At 29.8% G+C, this 10,611-nt stretch overlaps 1 non-coding gene across 1 annotated transcript; it reads left to right on the forward strand.

The window, feature by feature from the left end:
- The first annotated feature begins 356 nt into the window (after positions 1-356).
- Positions 357-429, forward strand: TRNAA-AGC. The gene has a single exon. It is a non-coding gene; the product is annotated as a tRNA-Ala (tRNA).
- The last annotated feature ends 10,182 nt before the right edge of the window (positions 430-10,611 follow it).

Raw genomic sequence — 10,611 nt, forward strand, 5'->3', positions numbered from 1 at the left:
ATTAATGGCCATCAAGTTCCACTCTTCTACCCTTTTGGCTTCTTAGAAAAGGGCACACGACCATGCGTACAAACAAAAGAAAATAAATAATTAAAACATCATACTAATGGTATACACAAGACTTGAACCAAAGACCTCTCAACATCACCCAAAACACTCAACCACTTGAGCCACCACTGCTTCTTGTTATCTCCAATCCACAATTATTGGTAATTAAATATTTATTCCTTTTTTAATTGTCCCGGGTCTTACAATACATCCTTGATTAGACATGAACTAATGTTATAAAGTCATAAAATTAGAGATTTTTTTTTGTAACATAGTATTAGCATAAATATATCTCATAAACATTGAATGGGGATGTAGCTCAGATGGTAGAGCGCTTGCTTAGCATGCGAGAGGTACGGGGATCGATACCCCGCATCTCTAAGTGTAAATATATTTTTTCCTTTTTTTTGTTTTTTTTAAACAATCCTTAACTTTTATTCCTAGTAGCTGCTCCTCATACTGTTGTTTTGATTCATGGAAAAACATTATGAATCTTAATGTCACTACTCAAACCAACAACTCTCATTCTCCTCGATGTTTCAAAAATCATGTTTCTTCCTAGGGGTTTACTCAGAGGATCTGCTAGATTCTGTTTTGACTTCACAATATCAATGGAGATAGTTCCCCTCTTTAGCAATTGCTTCACCAAATTATGTCTCAATTGTATATGTTTATTCTTTCCATTGTAGTTCTTGTCTTTAGCTATAACTATTGTCGATTGGCAATCACAATGTATTGACACATATGAGATTGGCTTCATTCCTAGTGGAATGTTTGTCAAGAAGTTTTTCAACCACTTAGCTGCAATACTAGCCATTTTGAAACCAATAAACTCAATACACACATTTATTAGCAACGTTAGGTGAAAAACTATCATAGAGTAGCACATTATCAAGTTTTTCATGCCATTGTTTTTGTGTTTGTTTCAAACCGTACGAAGATTATAAAAGCTTGAACATTTTGTTCTCATCACCAGGTACAACACACCCTTCAAGTCGAGTCATATTAATTTCCTTCTTTAATTCACCATTCAGAAAAGTAGTTTTAACATCCATTTGGTGTATCACTAGCTTTGGGATAGTAGTTATTTTAGATACATGGAAAACTTAATTTATTTAATTGAATTAAGTTGCGGTTTAATTAATTTAACTATTTAATGTAATTACGATTTATTAAAATGAGTGTTTATAAATTGATAATGCACTTGAAATCATGAGAAAGTAATGGGCTTGTTGGTTGGAGAATGTGTTTGAGATGTGGAGGTACTTGTGCTTGAACCTAGTTGGGATAAAATTGTTGGTTTTATTTCCTACATTTATGGAATTTTCCTTTTCTCCTTTAATGGTGGGGCTCACATAGTTTTTTTGTTTTTAAGCTTCCAAAATGTATAAAAAATTGTTATTGAAGGTCTTCAACAGTTGGAACATGATTTGGAGTTTTAACTTGAAAAGTAAACCCTTGGGGTAACTTTGCCTCCTTAATCCTTTACATCACTAAGTCATATATGCACCTTTGCTGGTTTTTCTTCTTAATCAGCCTCCAATCACCTTTAATTTACTGAATAAGGATGGCTAAATTGCACCAAATGCACACTAATGCAATGAAATAAAACTAGACTAAACTAGGTAAAATAGTTAGTATGGTTTATTCTACTATGCTACATTATTGCAATGAAATAAAACTACTATAACTCACTAACTATTGTAGACTATAAACTCCAAAACAAAATTGATATTGTCTAATTCAAGTACTAACACTACTAGACTCTAATTATAAAGCTAACTATGTTGTTCTATTATAACTAATCTAGTTTACTATGCCAAGACTAACTATGACTAACTAATTCTAAGGAAACTAAACTGAAAGTTCCAAGCCACTGATTATAGAAACTAGTTATAGAACTAAAACCTAAAACATATATTAAGTCCTATTCCTAATACCATACTAGACTAGATTATCCTATCTAAGGATAAAATCTATAAAAACTAAAAATCTACACTATAAATATCGAAGACTTTCAAAACCTAAAAATGCACAAGTGCTATGGAAAATCTGGAGGTTTTGGGTTACAGGGATTTGAGAAAGGAGGGGAAGTGTGGAAGTGATAATGAGTATTATGATGTGTTCTGGATTGTGTGTGTTGGGTGTTTGTACAGTGCATTCTTTTATGGCTAAATTTGAAGTTATGATGTGGAGGATGGTGAAGATAAATGGGGGTTGAATGTGGTGATTGATCATGATGGCAAGGGGATTGTGCAATGGACCAAAGAAGAGTGGGAGATGAGGGAGTTCTCATATGGTGATTGATAATGAAAATATTTGGTGATAATGATAAGGACGAAGAAGAAACCTTGATCCTTGGTCTATATTACAGTGAGACTGTGAGTTTAAGAGTAATGAAGAGGGGATGATAGATTATGTTTTTTTGGAGACACGTTAGATAATATAGATCACGTAAGAAAAATGAGTCACCCTACTCACAATGTTATTAACTATTTAAACTAAAAATCGATTAAATTAACAAAAAGTAGGACTTAATTAAATAAGAAAATAAAATTATGATTAAATTAAATAAACTCAACAAAAATAGAAACTAGATCAATAGTTAATCCAATTTTTAAATTTAGTATAGTTTTGTGTCGGTCTAACTGATACTAAAGTATAACTTTTAATATAAAATTTTAATTTAGTGTTTGAGTACCAACACGTTGCATTTAATTTTTTTTTAATATATATTAACATGTAGTGTCATCGATGATAACATTTAATTTTTTAATATAAAAATTAACTTTGTGTCTCATTTTACGAGTTTATTTTCATTTTTCAAATTTCGTAAATGTAATTGTCGTTTTAAAGTAGTTTGAGCCTACATTAATTGTTTTATTTATTGTTCTTGTTTGTGTCCGTTTAGATCCATTTTGTAAACCAGCACTAACATGTGAAAACTATTACTCCATAATATATATATATATATATTATAAACTCAATATTTCTTTTCTTTAAGTTATTAAATAACTAAATTCATTATATTTGAACAATTTTGTACTCGTAATTTTAAGTTTGTATATATAACAATAGAAAAATATAAGTTCTTTAAATTAGTAATTCTTTAACATTGACTGTTTCAATAATTTTATACATATAATTTAAACATATATAATTTCTATTAAAATATTATTAATTAAATAGTTAATATATATATATATATATATATATATATATATATATTTAGATTATTAATGATTAAATTATTGACAAATATCTGTGAGTAAAAAGGCCTTTGAAACACATCCCAAATAGGTACTACATGTTTCATTATTTAACGACAAGTTTATTGATATAAAATTCAAAAGTAAATCACTAACGGATTTATCAGTCACTAGGCATTTGAAATTGCTTGTGCTAACTACCTTTCCTCTGAAGTTTCAAGGTCATTTATTCGAATGATTATTTTAAGGAATCATGAGATATGATTTTAATAGGCTTAAATACCTTTTTTGTCCTCATTTTCGTAGTGTTTATTGCGAATAGTTCTCATTTTGACAAAATGTTTAAAATGGTCCTCATTTTCACAATTTGTGTTTTATTTGGTCCTTTTCTGTAACACCGTTTAAATCATTAACGGAGCATTATACAGGTGGCACGGTTTGTATTAGGGTGTGTTACGTGTACTGTGCATGTGTGGTAATTAGATATTTGGGGATAAATAAATGAGCTAGGGTTTTGGTAAGGAATGATGAATATCCCTTGCTGCCGTGATATTGCAGCAATGAATTTCATCAATGTCAATGCTGAGGACTTCATACCAATCTGCTTCAGGAGATCCATCTACGAAGAAATAAATCAATCTATCATCTTTCCAGTCAATGGTGAAGTCTTATAGGAAAGAACTCCCTACCATGACGTCCATCCACCACATAAGAGGATCTTACCAGGAAGACCCAAGAAAAAAAGAAGGTTGGAAGAGTGGGAGTTGAGTAAGGATAACACACAAATCAGCAAAGGAGGTCATAGAAAAAAATGTAGCATATGCCGTCAGATTGGACATAACAGGAACAATTGCCCAGATAAGCCTGTGGATGAGCAGACTGCAACACCTACTGAGACTGCACTAGATGCCCAAACTGTTGAGAATGCACCAACTGCTGAAACTGCTGAAAATGCACCAACTGCTGAAACTCAAACAACTCAACCACCAAGAAATGAAGTGGAGAGTCAAGCAGCACCACTACCAACACCTGAAGAACCATCTCATCAGTTTAGAATGAAATTACAGATTAGGAGGAGGCCATGATAGCAGCTACAAACGTCTTAGTTATTTTTTGGAATTTCTGATGTAGAATTTTTTATTGATGTACTGCATTTTGACTTTCCTTAAACTTCGTTCAATTTCAATTTTGCCAAACATTGATGTAGTGCATTATGAATTAACGTTATGAATTTAACTTCTTCCAGACTTAGGTCAATTTAATTTTTCCCAAGCTTATATCAATATCACTTACTTCAATGTTCAGATTAAGATGTCATTTTGAACATGTTGGGACTAATATTAACATAATCAAACTAATTCATTTCTTCATTTAACAATAGTACAAAACAGATTGGACTTTAAAAGATTACACACAATAATAGTACGAATAATACAATAACAACACAAGTGAACCCTAATAATAATTGCAGCCTCTTCTCAGCAACCTTCAATGACTTCTCCAAATCATTAATCTGCCTCATTTGTGTCATGATGATGATGACATCCTTTTCATCAACACTACCATTTGAAAAAATTGTAGCCCACATTATTTGAACCACCACTTTGTAAATCAATAAACCAAAAATTAAAACCAATTTATTATTAACACAAAAATAAAAACAGATTGTACCCCAAATTTTCTACCAATATTCTTTGGAGTTCTTGTCATCCTTAAAGCTGACATCTTTCCGCAGCTACAAATCGGGGTTAACCCATTTCTCGTTGAACCACCAACAATGCACGAAGTGATACAATACGATTGCCTCCAATGATTACAACCAGAGGTAAAGGAAGAAGATTGAGACCGTAACATACCTAGATAATGGGATTGCAGGAAGAAGAAGATTGCAGCAACACCAATTGGGAATGGAGGAACAAGATTGCCAAAACTCACCAACTGTCCAAACATTCCTTACCAAAACCTTAGCTCACTTATTTATTCCCAAATATCTAATTACCACACCTGTACAGTACACGTAACACACCCTAATACAAATCGTGCCACCTGTACAATGTTCCGTTAATGATTTAAACGACGTTACAGAAAATGACCAAATAAAACATGAATTGCAAAAATGAGGACCATTTTAAACATTCGATAAAAATGAGGACCATTTTAAACATTCTGTCAAAATGAAGACCATCCGCAACAAACACTACGAAAATGAGGACCAAAAAGGTATTTAAGCCATTTCAATATTATAGAAAAAAAGAAAAAGGTTTAATAATTTACAAAAATAATATAATGCTAGGAGTTGGGAGAACACCTTGTCCCAAACTTCATGAGATAAGCGAAATGGTGATTTGCCAATTGTGACTAGCCTACAAGATAAAAATCAAGAATGTTAAACATTAGAAAGAACCTTGATGAGACAAGCATGTATGGATAATTAGCTAAAGTGTAGTTAATGTATATAGTTAAGTCTAGTTTTGATTCTTTTAGGTAAATAAGATACTAAGTTGTGTTTGGTGACTTGTGTGCAGGTAAAAATACATTCAAATCAATGGTTAGAAGCTGAATAAAATATGAGAAAAGAAATTTTGTAGCTGAAATGAATTTTGGAAGAACACTTGAATGTTGAATTTTAACCTCATGGTTCACTTTTACATTTAAGGTTTCAATTGGTGATATAAAAGTTGGAGACATTGGAGGACATTAAAATGGACTTGTGCAAATATGATTTAATATGGAGGAAGTACCAATTCTAGCAAATTCAGAATATGAACCAGTGGAACGAAGTGTAAATGCTAAAAAGTTGACCAAAGTTTAACTTTCTAGTTTGAAGCTTAAATGCATGTGCAAATGGATGGAGATTGTGAAAGGCACTTAAAGACATTTACTCAATGTAGAAGTGACCATTGGAATGCTTCTAAACAATGCCAGCTAAATCAGAGTTACTCCATTACAAGTGTAATAACTAATGTAGTTAGTTGATGAGTATTTTTCTGGTTTTAGCTTTTTGAAGTTGTATCTGGAGGAGTTAGTTGTCTTATATATACATATATATATATATATATATATATATATATATATATATATGTTAAAATACATTTTTGGTCCCAATTTTCGTCGAGTTTTTTCAAATAAGTCCTAATTTTGGTTTTGTGTTCAAATAGGTCCCAATTTTCGTCAATTTTGTTCAATTGAGTCCTTTTTTGCTAACACCGTTTAAATCATTAACGGTCATGAACAGTGACTGCCACGTGTCACTTCATGGTTTTTTTGAATTTTTTTATTTTTATTTTTATTTTTTTAATTTTTTTTTAAATTTTTTTTAAATGTACACGTGTCAACCCAGGAGTGTGCCACATGTCACTTCGTGGTTTTTTTTGAATTTTTTTTAAATTTTTTTAAATTTTTTTTAAATGTCCACGTGTCAACCCAATAGCGTGTCACGTGTTAAAGTCAATGTTCTAAATTCAATTTGGTCCCTATATTTGTTAGTTTTGTTCAATTAGGTCCCAATTTTTGTTAACATTAAAACCAATTTGGTCCCTCTCCAAATTAAAACCAAATTTAATTTTTATATTAAAATTCACATTTTTTATTAAATATTTTTATATAATATATTAAAATTCACATCATTATAACTTTGATATAAAAATTAAATTTGGTCACATCTTCAATAGGGACCAAATTGGTTAATGTTAACAAAAATTTGGATCTAATTGAACAAAAATAACAAATATAGGGACATTAAATATAGAATATTGACTTTGACACATGGCATACTACTGGGTTGACACGTGGACATCTAAAAAAAATTCAAAAAAATTCACAAAAATTCAAAAAAAATAAAATAGAAAATTCAAAAAAATCACGAAGTGACACGTGGCACGCTCCTGGGTTGACAAGTGTACATTTTAAAAAAAATTAAAAAATTAAAAAAAATTAAAAATAAAAATAAAAAAAATAAAAATAAAAAATAAAAAATTCAAAAAAACTACAAAGTGACACGTGGCAGTCACTGTTCATGGTCGTTAATGATTTAAACAGTGTTAGCAAAAAAGGACCCAATTGAAAAAAACTTGACGAAAATTGGGACCAAAAAGATATTTTAACCTCTTTATATATATATATATATATATATATATATATATATATATATATATATATATATATATATAAGACAAAACACGCTGATTCATTTTCTCTTAAGTTTCATAGTGCTCTAGGTGGAAAATTCCTTAGTTTGGAGGAGTCTTCCAAGTGCAAACCGCATAGTAGCCTGTGCTTGGAGATTTGATCCAGATTTTGGTGATTTCTGCCATTTGTTTTTGTGGTTTGTAAGTTTTCAATAGATTATATCATGTTTCTAATTCAATTCCACCGTTCATTTTCTTCAATTTTTCTAAATTTTGTGTTCTTGTGGACCAAAACAATGAATGTTAGTTTTTTTATTATTGATGAATATCTTCACTTCTTGATGATTTTGAGTATGGAAACACATTCAAGATTAGAAAGAGTACACAGTGATCAAATTAAATCAATTGAATGGACAATCATCCTTGATTAAGTGAAGAAATCAATTGAGAATTTAAAACCAAAGCATTTTTTGTCTAGTTCTTCAATTTCTCTATTTCAGATTTCAATTCTTGATTCAATTTCGCATTTCCAAGTTTGATTTGATGCTTTTATTTTCAAATATGTTTAGTTTGCCTATTACAATGTGTTTAAATGTTTAATTCATAATTTAGAAGTTTAATTCAAAATTTGATATGTTTATCGCTGTTCTTCATATTTTCACTTTGCTATTTACTGTTTTTTATTTGCATTTCAAGATTCGCACTTCTATGTGAAACTCAATTTCATAATTTCTTTGGTTCAATTTGTGATTTTTAATTTCAGTAGTTTTTAGTCGGTTTTAATTACATATTAGGATTAGTTTAAATGTTTAGGTTGTGTGTAGGATAGTTGCATTGCATAATTTATATTCATAGTTCTCTATGTCATTTTCACAAACACTTTGCATACATCTTATCTCTCTTAAGCATTTTATCAAACAATTTGTATTTTGAGCATTTCCACATTGGTTTAGCTATTTTTGAGGCTCTTAATAGGTTACATATCGACTGTTAGGTTAGTTCATATCTTAATATACCATTTCCATGCATTGTAGATTACTTTAGGATGTTAATTCATGTATTTCCCTTTGTTTTAGGTTCATTATAAATATAGATTTTAGGATAGTATTAATTCATCATTTTCATTACATAATATATTTTTAGATAGTTTAGTTTTAATAATAGATAAATCTACTCTATTTACATCACAGTAACACACTTTGCTTTGTCACTACACTACATTAGGAAGGAAATCAATGAATGTTAGATCACTACGAGGTTTATCAGTAAATTGACTCATAAGATAACAATCTTAAAAGAGAAAATTCTATATTTCTCAAACTTTGATTAAGCACAATGTGCCTCAAGAGAAAAACTAAAAAGAAAATATCATTCTAGGATAAGAAAAAGAGGCACGCACTAAGATAAAAAAACTCACAATTTTATTCAACCAAAGTTATAAAAAAATTTATTCAACCAAAGTTATAAAAATTAGTACATAAGCTCTCTTTATATTGAGAGTGTGGTAAGAAATGATTAGTCAACCACTTATCTTCCATAACTTAATGTCGAAACAGAATATAAAATACACAAATATTAGAGATAACCATTTCATTCTTGTTAGGTAAAAAAACAATTACGTATGCATTTCAATTTTTCAAGTCATATAAAAATTGTATATACAACAACAGTGGTTCTTATTATAAACATTTGTTTTATGTCATTTTCCATGGTGATACTTATTGTAACCATTGTTGTTGAAAGTGGTCAGCAAGTTCAAACGCAAATGATACAACGAAAACTATCAACCATCGCCAAATCACCTTTTTAACTATAAAATCTTGTTAAAACTATCTCAATTCTATAACTCTTGTTAAAAGCCTAATCATTGTTAAAAGCTCTGTTTGAACTGATGTGATAATCTAAATTTGTTCAAAGATGAAGTTGTTTGTTAACCCATCATATTGTCATGCCCTTGTCACTTTTACAAAAGCGCCCCTACCTTCAATTTAGAAGAGTTTTATAGAGCATAATATTTGTAATAGTGATAGTTCTCTTGTGATGTCATATATCCTCATCTTCTTCTATATTTTCTCTCACTAATCTTTTGTTAGAGTAGGAATATTTTTACATTCTTTATCATGAGTGCCAAAATATTACAATCAATATCTATATATTGAGTCTTAAGCTCTCATTTTTAAATCATTTAGTATATTTATTTATTGATTGTTTTTTTTACTATTTAAAGATATTCTTTTGGCAATTGTTTTTTTATAGAATAATGGTAAATGCATATTTAATTAGTTGCCCTATTGACCCATGTACGTAGTGACATCTAATAGACTATAATTTTCTTTAATACGTCAACCACTTAAGATGATAAATTTATAAACCCTAGATTGGTACATCAACCTTATGCTCAAAGTACATCCTCTAGTTATGTAATAAGCAACCATCGGATAGCATTTTCATCACTCCAAACTATCCCAAATTGACATGTCTTCCAAACACTATATGGATCAACACCAACCCAAATGGAAGACATAATCCTTTATCCTCAAACTTTTCATTAAAAAGTTCATGCACCTTCATTTTACAAAATTATCAACAAATTTTATACGAAGTGATCACTTTGTATAAAAAATTTTATGTTTAGGTTATATGATCTTAAGAAGTGAATTTTAAGTCTAATTCAACCTCACAAAATTAGTTTGTAAAGTGGGATTTTCATCTACATATATACTTTAAATTGACCTTATCTCTAATCGATATGAGATTTTTCACACACCCCCTCACAAAGAGGTATATATATCTCATGCCTGAGACTAAATATTAATGGGTGATCCGATAACAAATAGAACAATATATCTAACAAATAACAAATCTCACTAGGATAGGGTCTAACAATATAAACTTATCATTTTTGCTCTTCCTTTTTAGGTTATATTAAATGTTGATGTTAGGAATTGAACTTTTAGTCTAACTCATCCTCATAAAATCGATTTGAAAAGTAAGTGTACATCTACTTATATATATATATATATATATATATATATATATATATATATATATATATATATATATATATTCTAAATGAGTCTTATCTCTAGTTCAAGTGAGAGTTCGGTATTTTGGTCTTTTGGTGTCCATGAATAATTTTTGGAAATAATATAGAGGATTGAATAATGACTCTGAGTGTAGCAGACGTAAATGTGTCTGGATGCTATCAATGTAGCAGATGTAAATCC

The sequence above is a fragment of the Vigna unguiculata genome, chromosome 4, assembly GCF_004118075.2.
Source record: "Vigna unguiculata cultivar IT97K-499-35 chromosome 4, ASM411807v1, whole genome shotgun sequence".
NCBI classification, from domain to species: Eukaryota; Viridiplantae; Streptophyta; class Magnoliopsida; order Fabales; family Fabaceae; genus Vigna; species Vigna unguiculata.